Source organism: Bos indicus, chromosome 14, assembly GCF_029378745.1.
Source record: "Bos indicus isolate NIAB-ARS_2022 breed Sahiwal x Tharparkar chromosome 14, NIAB-ARS_B.indTharparkar_mat_pri_1.0, whole genome shotgun sequence".
Taxonomy (NCBI): Eukaryota; Metazoa; Chordata; class Mammalia; order Artiodactyla; family Bovidae; genus Bos; species Bos indicus.
In genome coordinates, this window is record NC_091773.1 from 71412447 (window position 1) to 71434821 (window position 22375).

Sequence of the window (22375 nt, forward strand, 5' to 3'; positions counted from 1 at the left end):
CCGAGTACACTGCATGAACTATAGGCACTAATAGCTGAGTGATTGACTGGGTGAAGGACTTTTATTTAATTATTTGATCACTGCCACTCTTTTCCCCTACAAATTGCTGTAGAGGACACCCAAACTTTCCTCTAGGGACTCCAGCTTCCTTATTTCCTGCTAGATTTAGAGAGATGATTCAGATGCCTTTAGGCATAGTGTTGCTTCTCTTAATTACATTGTGTTTATCAAAGTTTCTTCTTAAAGCCAAGGAGTTAGAAATGATACTGGGAACAAGTCCAACAGTTTCAGACTTAATATCTCCACAATTTGTGTCTGGGATGGCAGAAGAGAAATGGGTGTCCACTGGCGTCTTTCCCTTATGTGTGCACCTTTTGCTACAAGTGAAATAATCATGTGGGCATCACTAATCCCAAGTACTGCATTTGCCAGTGAATTACGTATGCATTTTGAGGTCTCTAAAGCACCAAGAGATTAATGCCCAGATTTGCACAAGATTTCCACTGGGGACCAAATCTGACACGAAAAAACAAAAAAAAGACATCACAGTCTAGTCTAAAAGCACATTGTGAACTGCCCCTTAGGGGGTTCCCTGAGGAGGCTTCAACTTTATGAGATGGTGACCCTTCTCGTATTACTTCTAACTAACCAAGCCTCCCTTGCCTCCTCCCTTTAAGTATCCTTCTTTGGTCTTGAGCCCAAAGGACGGCTGTGTTGTTGTCATTCTTTCTTTTCTCAAATGAGATTCAGGAATCACATATATTTCAATGACCTCCTGCGTTTGAGGTGGAAGGCTGCTGCTGCTGCTGCTAAGTCGCTTCAGTCGTGTCCGACTCTGTGCGACCCTATGGACAGCAGCCCATCAGGCTCTGCAGTCCACAGGATTCTTTAGGCAAGAATACTGGAGCGGGTTGCCATTTCCTTCTCCATGAGGTGGAATCAAAGTGTGTTTAGCTGCAGTTTGCTGTGAATTTTTCCTAATCTGACTTGAGGAGTTTCTCATTTTTAAAGCTGTACTCTGCTACACCTTGCCAGAGGACAGATTGAAGAAATTGCTTCAATACACATGTAAAACACCCATCCCCTTTATGGTGATGTGCAGTTAAGAGCCCACACGTGAATTCTAGAAGCTCATTACAATACTATAAACTGGTTTGTATACCAGTATCTAGCAATTCTCTATAAAGACTGATCTCTTGCCAGAATCTTTTTTTTTTTTTTGATACAACATGGTGACCCTCATGTAGCTTCCATCAATCCCCAAGTGGCAGCATCAATCATCCTGCCAGAATTTCAATTATTTGACGCAGCTACAATTCTGTACTCTCTTCTCTCATCCTTAGCATAGGTTTCTCACCACCTTCTCTTATTTTGGGTAGCAAGCGGTCTCAATATATTCCCAAAGCCTGGCTAATTTCTTGTGAGGGCAGAGGTAGATATGATTAGGGAAGTACACACCCACTGCCTCAACTTCATTTATTCCATCTCTTCAAGTATCAACTTATCCATATTACGGCAATCCCTTCCCTATTCTTGCATTAGCCTCTTACCTGGTCTCTTTGCATCTATCATTGCCCTTATGAACCTCTTGTACACCTTACACTATGACATCTTCAAGCCTTTGCAATGATCATGTCTCTTACTTGCTTAATGAATTTATTTATTTTTTTATTGGAGTAGAGTTGCTTTATACTGCTGTGTCAGTTTCTGTTGTACAGCAGAGCGAATAAGCCATATGTATACACAGGTTGCTGTTGTTTAGTTGCTAAGTTGTGTCCGACTCTTGGGAGCCCATGGACTATAGCCCCGCCAGGCTACTCTGTCCATGGAATTTCATAGGCAAGAATACCTGAGTGGATTGTCATTTCCTTCTCTAGGGGATCTTCCCTAGCCTGGGGTGGAACCCATGCCTCCTACATTGGTAGGGTTATTCCTTACCACTGAGCCACCTGGGAAGCCCATATATATATATATATCTCACCTCTTTTCAGGATTTTCTTCCTGGTTTGGTTACCACAGAGCACCAAGTAGGGTTCCCTGTGCTATACAGTAGCCTCTCACCAGCTATCATTTCTATACGTACTAGTGTACATATGTAATCCCAGTCTCCCAGTTCACCCACTCCCCGGCCCTTTCCCACAGGGATCCATGCACTTGTTCTCTATGTCTGCCTCTCTATTTCTGTTTTGCAAATAAGATCATCTCTGTCATTTTCCTAGATTCCACATATATGCATTAATATACAATATTTGCTTTTCTCTTTATGACTTCATACTGTATGACAGTCTCTAGGTCCCTGCACATCTCTGAAAATGGCAGTTTCATTCCTATCTACGGATGAATGACATGGCATTGGATCTATATGCCACATCTTTACCCGTTCCTCTGTTGACTGACATTTAGATTACCTCCATGTCCTGGCTATTGTAAATAGTTCTACAATTAACACTGGGGTAGATGCGTCCTTTTGAATTATGGTTTTCTCTGGGTTTGTGCCCAGTAAGGGGTTTGTTGGGTCATAAGATAGTTCTATGTTTAGTTAAGGAACCTCCACACTATTCCCCTTAGTGGTTATATCAGTTTCCATTCCCACATCAGTGTAAGAGAGTCCCTCTTCTGCACACCTTCTCTAGATTTGTTGTTTGTTGACTTTTGAATGATGGCCATTCTGACCAGCGTGAGGTGTTACCTCATTGCAGTTTTGATTTGCATTTCTCTAATAATTAATGATATTTGTCAGTTGCTTCATTTGCAAATATTTTCTCTCGGTTCTGAGTATTGTCTTTTCATCTTGTTTATGGTTTCCCTTGCTGTGCAAAAGCTTTTAAATTTAATTAGGTCCCACTTGTTCATTTTTATTTTTATTACTCTAGGAGGTCAGTCAAAAAGGATCTTGCTGCGATTTATATCAAAGAGTGTTCTGCCTATGTTTTCCTCTGAGATTTTTTAGTGTCTGGATTAACATTTAGGTCTTTAACCTATTCTGAGTTTATTTTTGTGTATGGTGTTTGAGAGTATTTAATTTCGTTCTTTTACATGTAGCTGTCTGATTTTCCCAGTACCACTTATTGAAGCCTGTCTTTTCTCCATTGTATATTTTTGCCTTCTTTGTCATAGTTTAGGTGACCATAGGTGCAAGGCTTTATCTCTGGACTTTTTGTCCTGTTCCATTGATCTGTATTTCTATTTTTATACCAGTATTATGCTATGTTGATGACTGTAGCTTTGTACTATAATCTGAAGTCAGGGAACCTAATTCTTCAAGCTCTGTTTTTCTTTCTTGAGATTTCTTTGGCTATTTGGGTTTTGTGTGTGTGTGTGTGTGTGTGTGTGTGTGTTTCCATACAAATTATAAACATTTTTGCTCTAGTTCTGTGAAAAATACCATTGGTTATTTGATAGGGGTTACGTTGAATCTGTAAACTGGCTTGGGTAGTATAATCATTTCATGATATTGATTCTTCTAGTCGAAGAACATAGTATATCTCTCCATCATGCTTGATTTCTTTCATCAAAATCTTATCATTTTCTGAGTATAAGTGTTTTCCCTTCTTAAGTAAGGTGTATTCCTAGGTATTTTCTTGTTGTTGCAGTGGTAAATGGTGCTGTTTCCTTAATTTCTTTTTCTGATTTTTCATTGTTAGTGTTTAGGAATGCAATGGATTTCTGTGCATTATTTTTGTATCCTACAACTTTCCCGAATTCATTGATTAGACCTAATAGTTTTCTGGTGGCATCTTTGGGATTTTCTATGTATAGTATCATGCCATCTGCAAACAGTAACAATTTTACTTCTTCTTTTCCAACTTGGATTCATTTTACTTCTTTTTCTTCTCTGATTGCCATGGCTAAGATGTCCAAAACTATGTTTTATAATAGCGCCAAGAGTGGACATCCTTGTCTTGGTCTTGATTTTAGAGGAAATGCTTTCAGGTTTTCACCATTGAGAATGATGCTTGCTGTGGGTTTATCATATATGGCCTTTAATATGTTGATGTAGGTTCCCTCTATGCCCACTTTATGGAGAGTTTTATCATAAATGGGTGTTGAATTTTGTCAAAAGCTTTTTCTGCATCTATTGAGATTATCATATGGATTTTATCTTTTAACTTGGTAATATGGTGTATCACATTGATTGCATATATTGAAGAATCCCTGCATCTCTGGGATAAATCCCACTTGATCATGGTGCATGATCTTTTTAATGTGTTGTTGGATTTGGTTTGCCAGTATTTTGTTGAGGACTTTTGCATCTATGTTCACCAGTGATATTGGCCTATAATTTTCTTTTTTGTGATTTCTTTGTCTGCTTTTGGTATAACACTGATGGTGGCCTGGTAGAATAGGCTTGGGAATATTCTTTCCTCTTCAAATTTTTGAAAGAGTTTAAGGATAAGTGTTAGCTCTTCTCTAAACATTTGAAAGAATTTGCCTGGGAAACCATCTGGCCCTGGACTTCTGTTTGATAGAAGACTTTTCATCACAGTGCCTGCTCTTTGGTGGATGGAGTCTTTTTCTTCTGATGGGCAAGGCTGCATGAAGTGGCGTGTTTGGTGTATCGGTGAGCTTAGTGTGTCTTTAGGCAGCCTGTCTGCTGATGGGTGGGGCTGTGTTCCTGCCTTGCTGGCTGTTTGGCAGGACAGCACTGGAGCCTGGAGACAGGTGAGTAGAGCCAAATCTTGGTGTCGAGATGGAGGCCTCCATGCGAGTTCTCATGGATTAATGTTACCTGGGGTTAGGGATTCTCTGGTGGCTCAGGGTCCTAGAATTGGTCCTTCCATTCTGCAGGCCCAGGCCCGAACCCTGGCCAGGGTACCTAGAACCCACAAGACGCAAAATGCTGCCAGAGAAGAAAAAAATAAAAGAAAAAAACCCAGACAAACAGAACCCAAGACGAGTAGCAAAAGCAAAACAAAAAACAGCAGCAACACGTGTACACACACAAAGAAGAAAATAGAGAAGTCAAGTTCAAGGCAAATGATTAAAATGACACCAAAGAAACAGGAACAAAAAGTTAGGCAGAGAAAAAGAACTAGAACAGGAAAAAAAAAAAAAGCAAAATTATAATAAAGTAAAAATAGACACATTTAAAAGATATTTTTAAAAGTTTTAAATTAAATTAATAAAAACAACACCAACAACTGAACAAAAGGAAACAAAAAAAGAATAATAATAATAAGAAGATTTTTCCAAGGGCCTCCTCTGGCAGTGTTCTTGCTCCCACAGTGAGCCATAGCCAACCCATTGAACATTTTAATTATTTTCCATTGTTAGAAGTTAGGATAAAGACCAAAATCTGTAACATGACCTTTAACTAGGGTAATAATATAATTTCCTCAGCAGGCTGGAGTGCATTTAAGAATGAAAGGGTGTGTTATTTTTATATTAGACAGCAGGCATAAACTGAGACCTTCTCGGGTTTTCTGAGGCATGAGACTTGCTATGCTGAACCTCTCCCTTTGCTTATCACTTCCTCTTTTTCCAGCCTTATGTTGCAGCTTGCTTGCTTTTGCATTTTGCCCTCAGCCACACTAGGCTTCCCTTGGATTATTAAATGTGCTTTACCGTGTTAGCCACAGAAGCACTTTCCTTTCTGTCTGGGTTGTTCTTCATCCTCTCGAGTTCCACCCTTCTCTTTACATAGTGAATTACTTTCCTTAAGCAAAATCCTATTCTAATATGGCATCAGCCAGTGATCATTTCCTCAGAAAGCTTCATTCTTCCTGCATCCTTTAGCTAGTTCCCTCGTTCTGCACTCACCAGATACCTCACTGACAATGCAGCCTCCCTGTGATGAGCTCATCATGGTTGTCTCCCCCATGGAACAAAAGACATGATGCTGTTTCATCTCTGCATTTAGAAAGGTGGCAAATCTCTATGTGTAGAAAGTGCCAGGTATAATGCCCACTTCATCAATACCTGTTGATTAAATTAATTAACACTGCCCTTAATACTTACAGAGTTTACACTGCAGACCTAAGGCATCTCTACAGAGTGCATAAGAATGATCGCCATAAATAGATGACTTTTTAGAGCATGTTTTAATTTTTTTTTAAATGTTGAATTCAAGAAATCTTAGGCTCTTACCTACATCTTTTCTGTAGTCATTTAAAATTCTCCTTCTTTTAGAAGAAAAGTTTTTAGTTTGCCTAAGATGAGGTAACCATCATGGGAATTAAAGACTCATGGTTCAATGACTATATTCTACATTCATGAAATAAATAGTCCATAAAATATCCAATATTTTAATTTCAGAAACATTCACAATCAATACTGATCATCAAAGTCTATTCAATTGTCCAGTGATCCATGTCGATCATGATGACAGCTGAAATTCATCGATTGGGTATGTCCTACACACGCAGTTTCCATTGGGAAAAGCACTTTGAAAGGAAGAAAGACCAAGCGTAGGCCAGTTTGTGAAATAACTGTCAGTTGTCACACTAGCCCCTGGTGGTCTCGTGCCTTCAGACGATTCCTCCAATTCAAGTGCCAAGTTCTCTAGATATGCCGCACCCTTACCAAAACCTATTTTCAGAAAATGATCAGTTATATATATTGCAGGGAGAATGCTAACTTCAGTTATAGAAAAGTCAGAATTTTAAGCATCATCTCTTAATACGCTCAAGGAATATTAGGGGATTTGACATGGGGCTTATGGGCCATCCTAAGCACCTTCAAAATAAAGCCTATTGAGCACTGTGATAAAGAATTAGTCTCACTCTCCAGGAAAGGTTACTCTACATTAGTAATTTCACACTCATATTTAGAATGTTTCATCCATTACTTCTTAAGATTTCAGGAATCTCTTAGTTTTAAAAATCTTTTTTTTTCTGCCTGAAGACGAATGGATAAGTTTAATGTGCAATTTAGTATCAAATAGTGGTTAACCAATATTGTTTCTAGAGGAAGATCTTGCAAAAGAAAACTTTAAGAAAATCTTCAGTTGACATAGAATCTGCTTTTAATAGTTTAATGATTACTATCCCTGAATTATTCTTTCTTGGAGTTGATTATCCTCAGACCACATAAAGTCAACCTTAGTATAGACCATTTGATGTGAAAGACAGGTGTGGAGGGAATCCAGATGATCTTTCAATCATTCTCTCTCTCTACCTTATAAGGCATGCACACACACACACACCTCCCACAAACACCCAGACAGGCATACACATTGCCATCTCCTGTGTATCAGGCATGGGCCTAGTCTTTAGCTCGTAACTCAGTGGGAAAGATAATTAGCTAGGTAGAGATAGAATGGAAAGAAATCATGCTGATTCTATCACACTCTGTCATAGCAAATAGAGGCTGTCAAAATGCCTAGAAATAAGGAAAATTTTATTGAGAAAATATAATTTGTATTTCCTAGACTTTTAAGATCCCTATGGGCTTCCAAGGTGGTTAAATGGTAAAGAATCTGCCCACAGGGAAGGAGACCCAGGTTCCATTCCTGAGTCAGGAAGATCCCCTAGAGAAGGGAATGGCAACCCACTCCAGTATTCTTGCCTGATTTGATCTCTGGGTTGGGAATAGCCTCTAGGGAAGGAAATGGTAATCTACTCCAGTATCTTGCCTGGGAAATCCCATAGACAGAAGAGCCTGGGGAGCTACAATCCGTGTCCGCAAAGAGTCGGACACAATGGTGACTGAATAGCAGTAGCAGTGGCAGAAGCAGCACAGAAGCCCTTCAGAGCCTTTTACTTTTACAGTCAATATGCTTTCTCAAATTAAGCACGGAAAGAATATAATAAATGACACGAAAACTACGCAATATTAGAATATTGGTTACAAAGGAAAGTAAAAAGAATGTAATATACTTCATACTAGAAGTACAGTGAGAATTCAAAGAGAAAATGAGTAAAATAATAGAATGAGATGAGAAGGACATTGAAGAATCAAGAAAACAAATTGAGAATCAATATACAAAACTAAGGAAAAAAGCAAAACACAGACAGGGAGAGGGAAGGAGAGAAGGAGGAAGGAAGGGAAGGAAGATGTTACAGAAAAACTTGAACAAACTTTTTGGCCAATCCAAGAGAAGGTCAGATTAACTCTTTCCACTTCTAGTTCTTTATTTTCTTTGCTTGTGGCTTAAAGACTTAGGAATAAAAATTCTGTTGAAATTCTCCTTTGCCAAAAATTTCCCTTCTGGAGAAGGGAACGGCAACCCACTCCAGTATTCTGGCCTGGAGAATTCCATGGACTGTATAGTCCAGGGGGTCGCAAAGAGTCGGACACAACTGAGCAACTTTCACTTCACTTCACTTCTTTTGAATACTCTTTTGTACTGCCCTTCTTGTGATATGATAGATTATATATAGATAAAATAAAAAGATTTATTTTGAGACATCAACTCACATGATTTTAAAGGCTGAGACGTCCCATGATTTGCTGTCTGTAAGGAGAGCCAGTGCTGTAGTTTCAGTCCAAATCCAAAGGCCTAGGAACCAGGGGAGCCATTGATGTAAGTCCCAGCTGGAGTCCAAATGCCCAAGAACCAGGGTGTGTGTGTGTGTGTGCACTCAATCGCTCAGTCGTGTCTGACTCCTTGTGACCCCATGAACTGTAGCCCTCCAAGCTCCTCTGTCCCTGGAATTTTCCAGAAAGGAATACTGGTCAGGATTCCATTTCCTACTCTAGGGGATATTCCCCAGCCAGGAATCGAAGCCACCTCTCTTGAGTCTCCTGCATTAGCAGGTGGATTCTATACTACTGAGCCACCTGGGAAGCCCAAGATCCAGGGACAAAGGTGTAAATCCCTGTCTGAGTTCAAAGCAGTGGCGCCAGTATCCCCAGACAGGAGATGCATGTCCTGCCTCAAGCAGAGGGCAAAGTTCATCCTTCCTCTGCCTTTTTGTTCTCTTCAGGCCCTTGGCAGATTGGATGATGCCCGCCTATACTGGTATTTCTGGAGCATCAATAGGATGTGTTAGAACTTCTTTTATCTTCGTTTCTCTCCATCTCTATTTTATATTCTCCATCTCCCTGTTTTGCTACGTTAAATCTAACTAATTTGTTGAGTTAAATATGCTGTTACAAATTATTTCATCACCTCTGCCCAGGCTTATTTTAAACTTACTCATTGAATTTTAAATTTCTGCTTTTAAGTTTAATTTACAGAATTTTCTATGTATATCTTGCAAATCTAAATGGTTTTTAAAAAATATGATTGTTATGTGCTTCTGTGTGCAACCTCTATTTCCCATTTTTAAATGCTAATAGCAGAAAGGAGTTTTAGATGTCTGCAGATGATCCCTTATAAGGCTTCATTCCCTTGGGTGTTTTTATCTTTCTGGACTACTAGATCATATTTCTTAGAATTTTATCTGTGGGCATACTTTGATTTTGGATTGAGGTACACCATGTGAATCTGTTTACTTATCTATTGGGAATTTACAGCTTATATTTAAAAGGCCTGGGACTCTAGGAAGCTAATTGTGCAGACAATGTGAATTTAGATCATTAAAATACATAGAAACCAACTTGTGTTTGCAGATTGTCAAGGACTATATTTATTTATTTTTTCTATCATTTAGTGCCAAGGTCTAGATATGAAAGATTTCTGCTGCTTCTTCTGTGCAATTATTTTATTTTAAATTCACTCTTCTACTGAGGGTAGAACCATTTAGGATTCTTGATCGTTTCGTGTCAAACTGTGCTTGGACTGCTGTAAGACTTATCTGCAGTCGGTACAGACACTAAACAGTGTAGTCATCAGCTGTGTGCTGGATAAACCACGGATAGTATATTTATACAGTGGGTCCTATGCATCAGGAGAATAAATAAATGATTGCCAGTTGCTTTCATATGAATAGATCTCTCAAACAAAAATTTTTAAAAAAGAAGCCAGTCACGAAAATATATGTATAGTATGCGGTTCCATTTTTATGGGCAAGACTAATCTCTAGTTGCAGAGTCAGATGATCACCCTTTAAGGGAGTTAGTAACTGGAGAGAGAGGGGTGGAGGGGGCAAAAAGTTTGTTTCTTGGTTACAAAGGCTGTACACATTGCGTGGGTGAGGTCACACAGGTGTGGGCTTACTTTGTGAAAATCCGTGGAACTGAACACCTGTGATTTGTTTACTTTTTTGTATGTATATTATTGTTCAGGCTGGTCCTGAGTGCTGGTGCCCTACCCTGCATCATGCCACTTGCATTAGGAGCAGAGGTTCATACTTGCCTTTTCCCTTATGTTCTTGCAGGTTCTCTTTCGTTGTTTTCCTCTCCTTTTGTTTCCTGACACATGATGCATTAAGGATGACTGGAGTCAGACATCCTGCATTAGAATCCAGATGTCACTACCCACTAACTAGTTTGAGTTAGATGCTAACCTTCAACCTTCAGTGTTCTCATTGGCAACTTGAGGAAAATAATAGTTCCTAAATGAAAGGATTATCATGAGGACTTAATTAGGTAATGTGCATAAAGCTCTTCGGACTGTACTTGGAACACTGCAAGCTCTGACAAAGATTAGATGTGATGATTATTATTATTAACCTCCACTCTCCTTGATTTCATGTTATATTCTCATCCTCCCTGGTCTATTTAGATTGCAGCATAATCTATTTAGATTCCCCTCTACCCACTCTCCTTGTTCTCACCCTCTTTTCCACCAAGCTACAGTCCAAAGTACACGGTGGCAGAGTGCCCAGATACTTTTATGATCTCCAAGAGTGCTCTCAAAAGCTATCACGCAAAATTGAAAAGAGGCGATTGCTTGATCCAAAATGAGAGAGAAAGGCTTGCATTCTCACATATTAGAAATTAAGTCTTAAAACCCCCACAGTACCTAGCACAGGATTCTGTATTTCAGCCTGGTGTTTAATAGATGTTTTTGACCAGTCTGGTGAGAAGAGTTCATCCACTTCATACACAGGGCTAGGATAAAGTGTCCTTACAAATAACCTCCCACAAAGGCGGCTCTGATATTTGTGGAGGTATTCGTCTTAGCATCACCTGTGTATTTGAGTCTTTAGTCTTCAGTTTGTCAGCTTCCTTTAGTTATGGAACTTCATGACTAAATAGCTGAAGCTTTCTTTGCAGTGGAGGCGCTCATTTAAAAGTTGCTTTCTCATTGTAACACGCAATATGTTGAGTCATTTACATAGAATCTCATCTATAAATGGATCTACTCATACATTAGTAATTCATTATAAAGATATAAAAAAATGTTTATGTAAGGTCCCTGGCACAGAGTGAGTGTGCAAAGAATGGTGGATTCTAGGTCAGATTAGAGTGCCGACCTGGAGGTATGGAAAAGAAGGAACACTGAATTTTCTTCTTCACTTCTCAGAATCCCATCTCCTTTCCCTTTCAGAGGCCTCAAGCTAGAGGTGGAAGAGGCCTGATGTGGTTTTATGCCATACTGTGAACTGCACGAGCAGCCTCACCCAGGATATCATTTCCAAGTCACGCAACGTCCGTGTTAAAGACTATCCTGGTGACACTTCCGTAAGTGGGTTACAGATTGTTGCTGTGGCGCGTGCAAAGCATATTGGATAAATGTCTTTAGGAAAGGGAAACGCATTAGTCTCTTCGAGATCAATAGGATAATAAATTGTGTTTTGTTTCTCTACCTGGATTTAATGTTTACCTTTTACATAAACAGCAGCTTGCTTCTTTGCTGCCTCTGGTTTTCAAAGCTTGTAGGGCCTTGAAACATAGTTACTGTCTCCATGGTCAGCAAATCCCAAGTTTTTCTGGCATACAAATGGTCACACAATTGGAGAGAAAAAATAATTAAAGCAATTAAAAGCAAGGGCAGATGGTTTAGATGGTAAGTGTGGAGCAGAACTTTGATAATCGACACCACCCATCAAGTAGCCTTTGAACCCCAAACAGAACCAAATTTCCAGGTAGACGCATCCTCTCCTATGTATCAAACACATACTCTTAGCTTCCCCTCCCATGTCCCGAGGCTTCTGTGATATTCTTTTGGAGGAATTTCCCCTTTATCACATTGTCAACAGTGTGTGAAATGACAGACTTCTGACTATCCAGTACTTGAGAATGAATATACATAATAGTTTTTTGAAGTACAACTGATTTACACTATTATATTAGTTTCACTTGTACAGCACAATAATCAGTATTTTTACAGATTATATTCCATGAAAGTATTAAGGCTTCCCTGATAGCTCAGTTGGTAAGGAATCTACCTGCAATGTGGGAGACCTGTGTTCAATCCCTGGTTTGGGAAGATCCCCTGGAGAAGGGAAAGGCTACCAACTCCAGTATTCTGGCCTGGAGAATTCTATGGACCGTATAGTCCATTGGGTTGCAAAGAGTCCGACACGACTAAGTGACTTTCACTTTCACTCTCAAAGTATTACAAGACAATGGCTGTATTTTCCTGTGCCATACAATGTATCCTTGTTGCTTATCTGTTTTTACACATAGTTGTTTGTATTTCTTAAGCCTATACCCTTATCCTGCTCTTCCCCACTGGTAACCACTAATTTGTTTTCTGTAAGTGAGTCTGTTTCTATTTTCCAAATAGGTTCATTTGTATCATATTTGTGGTTCCACATGTAAGTGATATTATATGGTAATTTTCTTTCTCTTCCGACTTACTTCATTTAGTGTAATATTCTCTAGGTCCATCCATGTTTCTGCAAATGGCAGAATTTTATTCTTTCTTATGGATGAGTAATATACCATTATGTACGTATGTCTTCTTTATCCATTCAGACACTGCTTTCAATTAACAGCAACTTAAATTATTTCCATTCCATTCTGCTTTCTTCAATTCAAATATGATCAATACTTAAGATTCTGCAAGAACCAGTGTGGAGATACTTTTCATTAGCAAGGAGATTCATTGTGGAAGGACAGTTTTGTTAGTGTCATTTCTTATCCTCTTTGTCTTCTTTCATCAGAGTTGCTTCGATTAAGGCAAACAAGTTCCTAACATCCTGAAAAATCATGATTCAGCCAATTAGAATGGAAATAGAATGAAAAGAGGTCTTCATAGTTTCTTTCCTTAATTTTCTTCCCAAATGACCCATTCTGAATGAAAAGTAATTTATGATATTTCTTATCCCAGTTCAGTAGGGCTAGCTGGGAGACAGGGAGAAGGTTATACCCCCTCCCTGTATTATCCCAACTAAATAAAATCTGTCCAGTTTGGCTGTATACACAGCTAGTCAGTGACAGACTCTTTGGGATCAACACTAAAATTAAAAACCCAAGTGTAACTAGAGTCCTCCTGGACTATATATCATTTGTTCTTCTTATTCAGTCACTAAGTTAAGTCTGAATCTTTGCAACCCCATGGACTATAACACGGCAGGTTCCTCTGTCCTCAACTATCTCCCAGAGTTTGCTCAAATTCATGTTCACTGAATGGGTGATGCTACCCAACCATCTCATCCCCTGCTGCTCCTTTTTCCTCCCGCCTTCAATCTTTCCCAGCATCAGGGTCTTTTCCAATAAGTCTGGTCTTCGCATCAGGTGGCCTAAGTATGGAGTTACAGTATCAGCAACAGTATTTCCAATGAATATTCAGGACTGATTTCCTTTAGGATTGACTGGTTTGATCTCCTTGCAGTCCAAGGGACTCTCAAGAGTCTTCTCTAGAACCAAAGCATCAATCCTTCAGTGCTCACCCTTCTTCATGGTCCAACTCCCACAAGTGTACATGACTACTGGAAAAACCAGAGTTTTGATTAGATGGACCTTAGTTGCAAAATGATATCCTTGCTTTTTAATACAATGTTGAGTTTTGTCATAGCTTCCCTTCCAAGGAGTAAGTGTCTTTAATTACATGATTGCAGTCACTACCTGCAGTGATTCTAAATCAAATCCCTTATGATTATACAGTGAAAAACAGATTCAAGGGATTAGTTCTGGTAGACAGAGTACCTGAAGAACAGTGGACAGAGGTTCATAATATTGTTCAGGAGGCAGTGATCAAAACCATTCCAAAAAAAGAAATGCAAGAAGGCAAAGAGGTTGTCTGAGGCTGCTTTACAAATAGTTGAGGAAAGAGAAGTGCAAGTCAGGGAGAAAAGGAAAGATATACCCAATTGAGTGCAGAGTTCCAGAGAACAGCCCACAGATATAAGAAGGCCTTCTTAAATGAAAAATGCAAAGAAAAAGAGGAAAACAATAGAATGGGAAAGACTAGAAAGCTCTTCAAGAAAATTGGAGACAGCCAGGAAACATTTCATGAAAGGTTGGGCAATAAAGGACAGAAATGGTAAGGACTTAGCAGAAGCAGAAGAGTTTAAGAAGAGGTGGCAAGAATACACAAAAAAACTTTACAAAAAGCATTTAATAACACTAATAGCCATGAGGGTGTGGTCACTCACCTAATGCCAGACATCCTGGAATGTGGAGTCAAGTGGGCCTTAGGAAGCATTATTATGAACAAAACTAGAGGAGATGATGGAATTCCAGTTGAGCTATTTAAAATCCTTAAAGATGATGCTGTGAAAGTATGTCAGCCAGTATGTCAGCCAGTTGGAAAACTCAGCAGTGGCCATAGGACTGGAAAAGGTCAGTTTTCATTCCAATCTCAAAGAAGAGCAGTGCCAAAGAATTCTCAAACTAGCAGACAGATGCACTCATTTCCATGCTAGCAAGATAATGCTCCAAATCCCTCAAGGTAGACTGCAACAGTATGTGCACTGAGAACTTCTCAATGTATGAGCTGGGTTTTGAAGAGGCAGAGGAACCAGAGATCCAACTGCCAACATTCGTTGGATCATGGAGAAAGCAAGGAAGTTCCAGAAAAACATCTGCATCTGCTTCATTGACTAGGCTAAAGCCTTTGACTATATAGATCACAACAAATTATGGAAAATTCTTAGAGATAGGAATATCAGACCACTCCTACCTGTCTCCTACGAGACCTGTATGCGGATCAAAAGCAACAGTTAGAACTGGACATGCAGCATCTGACTGGTTCAAAATTGGGAAAAGAGTACGACAAGACTGTATATTGTCACTCTGCTTATTTAACTTACATGCAGAGTACATCATGAGAAATGCCAGGCTGGATAAATCCCAAGCTGGAATCAAGATTGCCAGGAGAAATATCAACAAGCTCAGATATGCAGATGCTATCACTCTAATGCTAGAAAGGAAACAGGAACTAAAGAATTTCTTGATGAGGGTGAAAGAGGAGAGTGAAAAAGCTGGCTTAAAACTCAACATTTGAAAAACTCAGATCATGGAATCTGGCCTCATCACTTCATGGCAAATAGAAGGGAAAAAGTAGAAGCAGTGACAGATTTTGTTTTCTTGGGCTCCAAAATCACTGCAGATGGTGACTGCAGCCATGAAATTAAAAGGTACTTGCTCCTTGGAAGAAAAGCTATGACAAACCTAGACATCATATTACAAAACAGAGACATCACTTTGCTGACAAAGGTCTGTATAGTCAAAGCTATGGTTTTTCCCAGTAGTCATGTATGGATGTGAGAATTGGACCATAAAGAAAGCTGAGCACCGAAGAATTGATGCCTTTGAACTGTGGTGCTAGAGAAGACTCTTGGGAATCCCTTGGACTGCAAGAAGATCAAACAAATCAATCCTTAAGGAAATCAACCCTGAATGTTCTTTGAAAGGACTGTTGCTGATGCTGAAGCTCCAATATTTTAGGCTACTTGATGTAGAAAGCCAGTTCACTGGAAAAGGCCTTGATGCTGGGAAAGATTGAAGGTAAAAGGAGAAGGAGGTGGCAGAGGATGAGGTGGTTAGATAGCATCACTGACTCAAAGAACACGAATATGAGCAAAATCCAGGAGATAGTGAAGGACAGGGGAGCCTGGTGTGCTGCAGTCCATGGGGTCATAAAGTGTCAGTAATAACCTAGTGACTGAACAGTAACAGTAACAATACCTGAATGGCTTAGTGCTTTTCCCTACTTTCTTTGATTTAAGCCTGGATTTTGCAGTAAGGAGCTCATAATCTGAGCCACAGTCAGATCCAAGTCTTGTTTTTCTTGACTATACAGAGCTTCTTCATCTTTGGCTGCGATGAATATAACCTTATTTCGTTATTGATCACCTGTGATGCCCATGTGTACAGTTGCCTCTTGGATTGTTGGTAAAGAGTGTTTGTTATGATCAGTGTGTTCTCTTGACAAAACTCTGTTAGCCTTTGCCATGATTCAGTTTGTACGCCAAGGCCAAGTGAAGTGAAGTGAGAGTCACTCAGTTGTGTCCGACTCTTTGTGGCCCCATGGACTATAAGCCTGCCAGGTTCCTCTGTTCATGGAATTCTCCAGGCCAGAATACTGGAGTGGATAGCCATTCCCTTCTCCAGGGGATCTTCCCAACCCAGGGATTGAACCCAGGTCTCCCACACTGCTGGAGAATTCTTTACCATCTGAGCCACAAGGGAAGCCCAAGAATACTGGAGTGGGTAACCTATCCCTTCTCCAGGGGATCTTCCCGACCCAGGAATTGAACCAGGGTCTCCTGCATTGCAGGTGGATTCTTTACCAGCTGAGCCACAGGGAAGCCCCTCCAAGGCCAAACTTGCCTGTTATTTCAAGCATGTCTTGACCTCCTACTTTTGCATTCCAATCCCCTATAATGAAAAGAACATCTTTTTTTGATATTGGTTCTAGAAGGTGTTGTAGGCCTTCATAGAAGCAGTTAACTTCAGCTTCTTTGCATGAGTGATTGGGGCATAGAGTTAGGTTTACCATGATATTCAGTGGTTTACCTTGGAAATGAACTGAGGTCATTCTGTCATTTTTAAGATTGCACCCAAGTACTGCATTTTGGACTCTTTTTTATATATCACATGGGTGAAGGGATGATTAACAAATATTTATGCGTACTATGTGCTGGGCATTCTGCCAACATCTGGAATCAAAAGTGGCTATTGAGAAAGAATGAACATTTGAAACCATGGGGAAACTTGATTGTAGCATGGTTTTGTTTTTCTCCCCAATGCTGTATAGAACATGTAAAGTAACCTCCCATACTCTTGGGTGTGTTGATGCATGAGTGCAAATAAAATGCACAAGACTTGCATGGGGTAGCAGTTATATGCCTTTTTTATTTCTACACAAATAGGCCCAGCCCAGCTTTTGTTAATTGCTATTTAGAGTGATGATGATTGAAGTAAATACAGGAGTACAAATAGGAATGCTTTAAAATAATGGTGCAGTCATTACTAATTCATTTTATATTTATTGTGGTATTAATTCTAATGAAGCTTCTTGATATTAATGTGGATGTTATAAGTACTCAGATTGAATTTTTCACTGTGAGTCAGTGTTAATTAAGTGAATGGTTATTACTACCTGTGTAATGGGCCTAGAAGGGAAATTATTTTGGTGTTTATAGAAATCAATAGTAATGCTTTAGTAGTAAGAGCTGTTTTTATTCTTTCATGTTGATTATGGGTGTTGCTTGATTAATACATGTTTATTGTACAATAATATAATTAGCAGAACCCAAACTCATGACCCCTAAGTTCCTGTGACGTCTTCCTCCTCTGCCAAAGAAAGAGTCTATCATATTAAAGTTGTCCTGAAATGGAATAAACTTGTCTTTCTAAGTCTTTAAAACTGTAAGCCCATGTGTGGTTTATATGGAACATACTCCATTAGTCAGATTATTAGAATAATCTGTATAATTTTCTGAAAGTAGTTAAATGAGGTGATGTAAAAGGGGTGGAATGCTATAAATTATAATTTTCTCATATCTGACATCGGTAGAATATGTTATAGTCCTCAAAGACCTTTCACAACTGTAGCCCTACTCCAATTATTTGTATTAGCAGTATTATTTTTAATAAGAAGCTATATGTTTAGTTCAGTTAAGAAAATAATCTAACAGAGCAAAGATAATCTTGCTTCTGGGGTTGAATCCTAGCTCCACGGCTTACTAACCATATGCTCTTCTAAGACTCAGTGTCATGATTTATAAAACAGGGATAACAAATGAATCTACCTCCTAGCTTTATGAAGCACCTTACTCACTAATTGGGACGGCTAAAGTTCCCAGTTTGCGTTAGCTTCTGCAATTTGACATGATGGACAGTTTGGCAGGGGACTGAAGGAGCTGGTGTTGGCCATGGATCCATCTGTAGTGAAAGAAGAGGTGTTTAGGTAGCATTTTTTTGGTAGTGGAAGGGGGCATGATGAAAGAAGTATAGGAGGGAGGAGAGTGCAAAGTAAGACAGGAGGTGGAGCTGGCTGCTAGACCAGCTCATAGGAGCCAGCAGGGCGGTGAGGACCAGCTTCGGGAGGGCAGACGGCTCTTGGATTGAGACCCACAGGAAGAAGGCGCACCACTGACTCAGGGAAGGTATCATAAACAAAGCTGGCGCACTCTGAAACTTGACCCCACGATCTGCACATTGTGAGGAGGAAACAGAAATGAGCCAAACTCTCCAAAATGCGTGCCACACTCAGAAATGTACTGCCAAAAGTGGGGATGACTTTTAGCAAATCTTATGCATCTGAATTAACTGAGAATTTGATTTCCTTCATGAATTAACATAAACTATGGGGAGGAAAAAATAATTTCAGTTGCATATCTCAAATTGTGTTTTGCCTTAATAGGATTAAGACAGGTGTCAAAATGTTCATCATATGTAATTTTAATGATTTGTTGAGAATTAAAAACTCTATCAGTCATATCTATGTCGACTACATATATGCATAAAAGAAATACTATTGTAAAATATTGGAGATTAGTTTTTACTAAAAGTTATATGTGCATACTAAGTTATTTCAGTCATGTCCGACTCTTTGTGACCATACGGACTGTAGCTCACCAAGTCCTCTGTCCATGGGATTCTCCAGGCAAAAATACTAGAGTGGGTTGCCATACCCTCCTTCAGGGGATCTTCCTGACCCAGGGATTGAACCCGCATCTATTACGTTTCCTGCACTGGCAGGTGCGTTCTTTACCACTAGCACCACTTGGGAAGCCCCTAAAAGTAATATAGCCTTCTGTTATATTCAGGTTTTAAAAGTAGAAACATATATATACATATATGTATATATATAATTCCTTTGTACTAAAAAGCAAAACACATATTTTGGTAATTAATTAATAGCACATCACACACACAGTCTCATTAGTCATAATACAATTGCTTCAGTATTAAAACATAAATTAAAAATTTGCCATACTTTGAAAAATTAACCTTAATGCATAAAGTGCATTACAGTGCAAAAATTAACCTTAATGCATTAAATCTCAATGCATGTATTAAATAGCTACTCTGTTAATTTATGTTCTGAATAATTTTAATACATAGTGGCTTATGGCATAATTTGAATCATGGTATAATTCAGATACTCAATATTTAAGCATAAAGAGTCAAAAGAAAAAGTGAAAAATTTCAAATGGAGTAAAAATATAAATCAGGCCATCATCAGTAACAACACAGTACTTAATGGGTGACTAGAAAACTGGGCACTCCTCAGATCTGTGAAAATTTAGCTTATATTTTTAAAATATCCATTCAGAAAACGAAGATCATGGCATCTGGCCCCATCACTTCATGGGAAATAGATGGGGAAATAGTGGAAACAGTGTCAGACTTAATTTTTTGGGGCTCCCAAATCACTGCAGATGGTGACTGCAGCCATGAAATTAAAAGACGCTTACTCCTTGGAAGGAAAGTTATGACCAACCTAGACAGCATATTCAAAAGCAGAGACATTACTTTGCCAACAAAGTTTCATCTAGTCAAGGCTATGGTTTTTCCTGTGGTCATGTATGGATGTGAGAGTTGGACTGTGAAGAAGGCTGAGCGCCGAAGAATTGATGCTTTTGAACTGTGGTGTTGGAGAAGACTCTTGAGAGTCCCTTGGACTGCAAGGAGATCCAACCAGTCCACTCTGAAGGAGATCGGCCCTGGGATTTCTTTGGAGGGAATGATGCTGAAGCTGAAACTCCAGTACTTTGGCCACCTCATGTGAAGAGTTGACTCACTGGAAAAGACTCTGATGCTGGGAAGGATTGGGGGCAGGAGGAGAAGGGGACAACAGAGGATGAGATGGCTGGATGGCATCACTGACTCGATGGACGTGAGTCTGAGTGAACTCCAGGAGTTGGTGATGGACAGGGAGGCCTGGCGCGCTGCGATTCATGGGATCGCAAAGAGTCGGACACGACTGAGCAACTGAACTGATAAGATAGGCATGATATTCTGCTGAATTAATCTCTCTCTCCTCTCTCTCTCTCCCCTTCTCTTGCCCTGACCTGTATTACCATCGTCTACCCTTAGGAAAAATAATCCAATGGGAAAAAGTCATTAGATTCTTTCTTGCACACACACACACACACACACACACACACAGACTGCCCCTTTCTCTCAATGTAGTTGATATTGAAGTCTTTTTTTTTTTTTAGTAGAGAATGTAATATTTGAAATTCATCTAGTCAGGACTAGGATGCTTATTTCATAAATAAAATCAGTATTTTAAACATAGATACATTATATGTTATGCATGTATGTGGTGGTGCTAGGGGTAAAGGATCTGGCTGCTAATGTAGGAGACATATGAGATGCAGGTTCTATCCCTGGGTCAGGAAGATCCCCTGGAGGAGGAAATGGCAACCCACTCCAGTGTTCTTTCTGGGAGACTCCTATGGACAGAGGAGCCTAGTGGCCTACAGTCCATGGGGTCACAAAGAGTGGGATGCAACTGAACATCTGAGCACGCACAGCAGGCTATATGTAAAGGTCTGCTCATTTGAGTGTGGGATGACTAGTGGAAGATCAAATTAAAGGGGGAAGGAAAAGAAGAAAGAGTAGAAATATAGAAAGTGCATTGAGAGAGAAAATCAGTGGTAAGAAATGCTGTATGAATAAAGGAAAGAAGGACAGAAATGAGATAGAGAGAGTGGGTCAGTAAATGATAAGGGGCAGAAGGAGGGTGATTCACAGAGGGGGTTCAGGAATTGAAAGCTTGCTTTAGAGTTTTGTCATAAGAATTAGATATGTGATCTAATCTGTACAGGTTTTCAGCTATTTCTTGGAATAGTACAAGAAGTTATTCACTAGGATTCCAGGTCGCACAACGCTGCTGAGCTCATTTTGCAGATGGAAAACATATGATACGTGGTGAAGTTTTCTGACTAGTACATGTTCCAGCAATGTTTAAGTACATTTCAGGTATTTGCAGCTTATAAATCCATTTTCCCATGACAAAGGGAAAAAGAAAAGTCGGAGAAAAAAATCCCAAGTTCTCTTTTCTATTATTAAAAACAATAGCAGTGGCATCTCCACATAACTTCTGGTAAGACTAAGCTCCTACAGTGATTCTGTTCTCACTTCATAACCTGAATTGTTAAAATCTCTTTTAAGCTGTCAGGAAACCCATGCTACATTTTTCTTTTGATCCTAACATCTCTCTTTAGAAGCTAAACATGGAAAGAGAGAACCTAAATGTCCGTGTAATAAAAATAGCTATGGCTGTTTAAAAATAATTGCTTTCCAGGAATATCTGATTCAGTTATTGTCTGCATTAAGTTTTAGATCAGATATTTGCTTTTTGGATATAGTGAATATTTGATATTTAAGAAGCATGTATATTGCTATTGATAAGCAAAATGAGGTCTGATAGGATTATGTCGGGAAACAGGCCCTGACTGTAGCTGTGGGACCAGCTCGAGCCACTCCGCACAGCAATGGCCACAGTGCCAGGTGACATTCTGATTATTTTCTCTATTCATCTTCAAGGTCAAATGATGTAGAGCCAATGCCAAAAATATTAATCAACAAATTAATTAAAAATTAGCAATAAATCTCTGGATCACTGAATTTCTAGCTCACTGAGTTTCTGAGTGAAATATATCATAATAATACTTTGAATAAGGTTTATTCTGAAGGTCCTTGGCTCTGTTTTTCTTTTTTCTACCTTTTCTGTTTCATTTTCCTTTCCTTCCTTTCATATACGATATCCCTTTCCTTCATGCTTGCTATTTATTGTGTTATTTAGAGCAAACTAATGATGCAGTTTGTAATATCTCAGTTTTCGCTCAAAAACTCAGACTTTTTGAGTCTTTGGTTTGTGGAATAGATATAATGATTCACCCTAAATTTTTTGGTGACTGCTGAGAGAGTTCTTTCAGGGTATCCTTTTGGTCAGAGCCCAACATATAGTTAGTATTGATACTCAGGGTTAATGCGCCTCTTTAGTTTGCGTTATAATGTTATAAGCAAAAAAGAGACCACAGGCTATCACTGCCTTTTCCCCTCTGTGAGGATGAAGAGAGTACAGTTTCCCTCACTAACCGGGTAGAACAGATACGTAGAACAATATGGAACTGCATAAAGAGATTTACAAGTTGTTCCCACATTGCTCATGCAAATCTGACATTTGGATCCCACATCTCCAGCTTCATTTACCTACCTGGAGCCCCTTTATTATTGTCAAATGGCACCACTC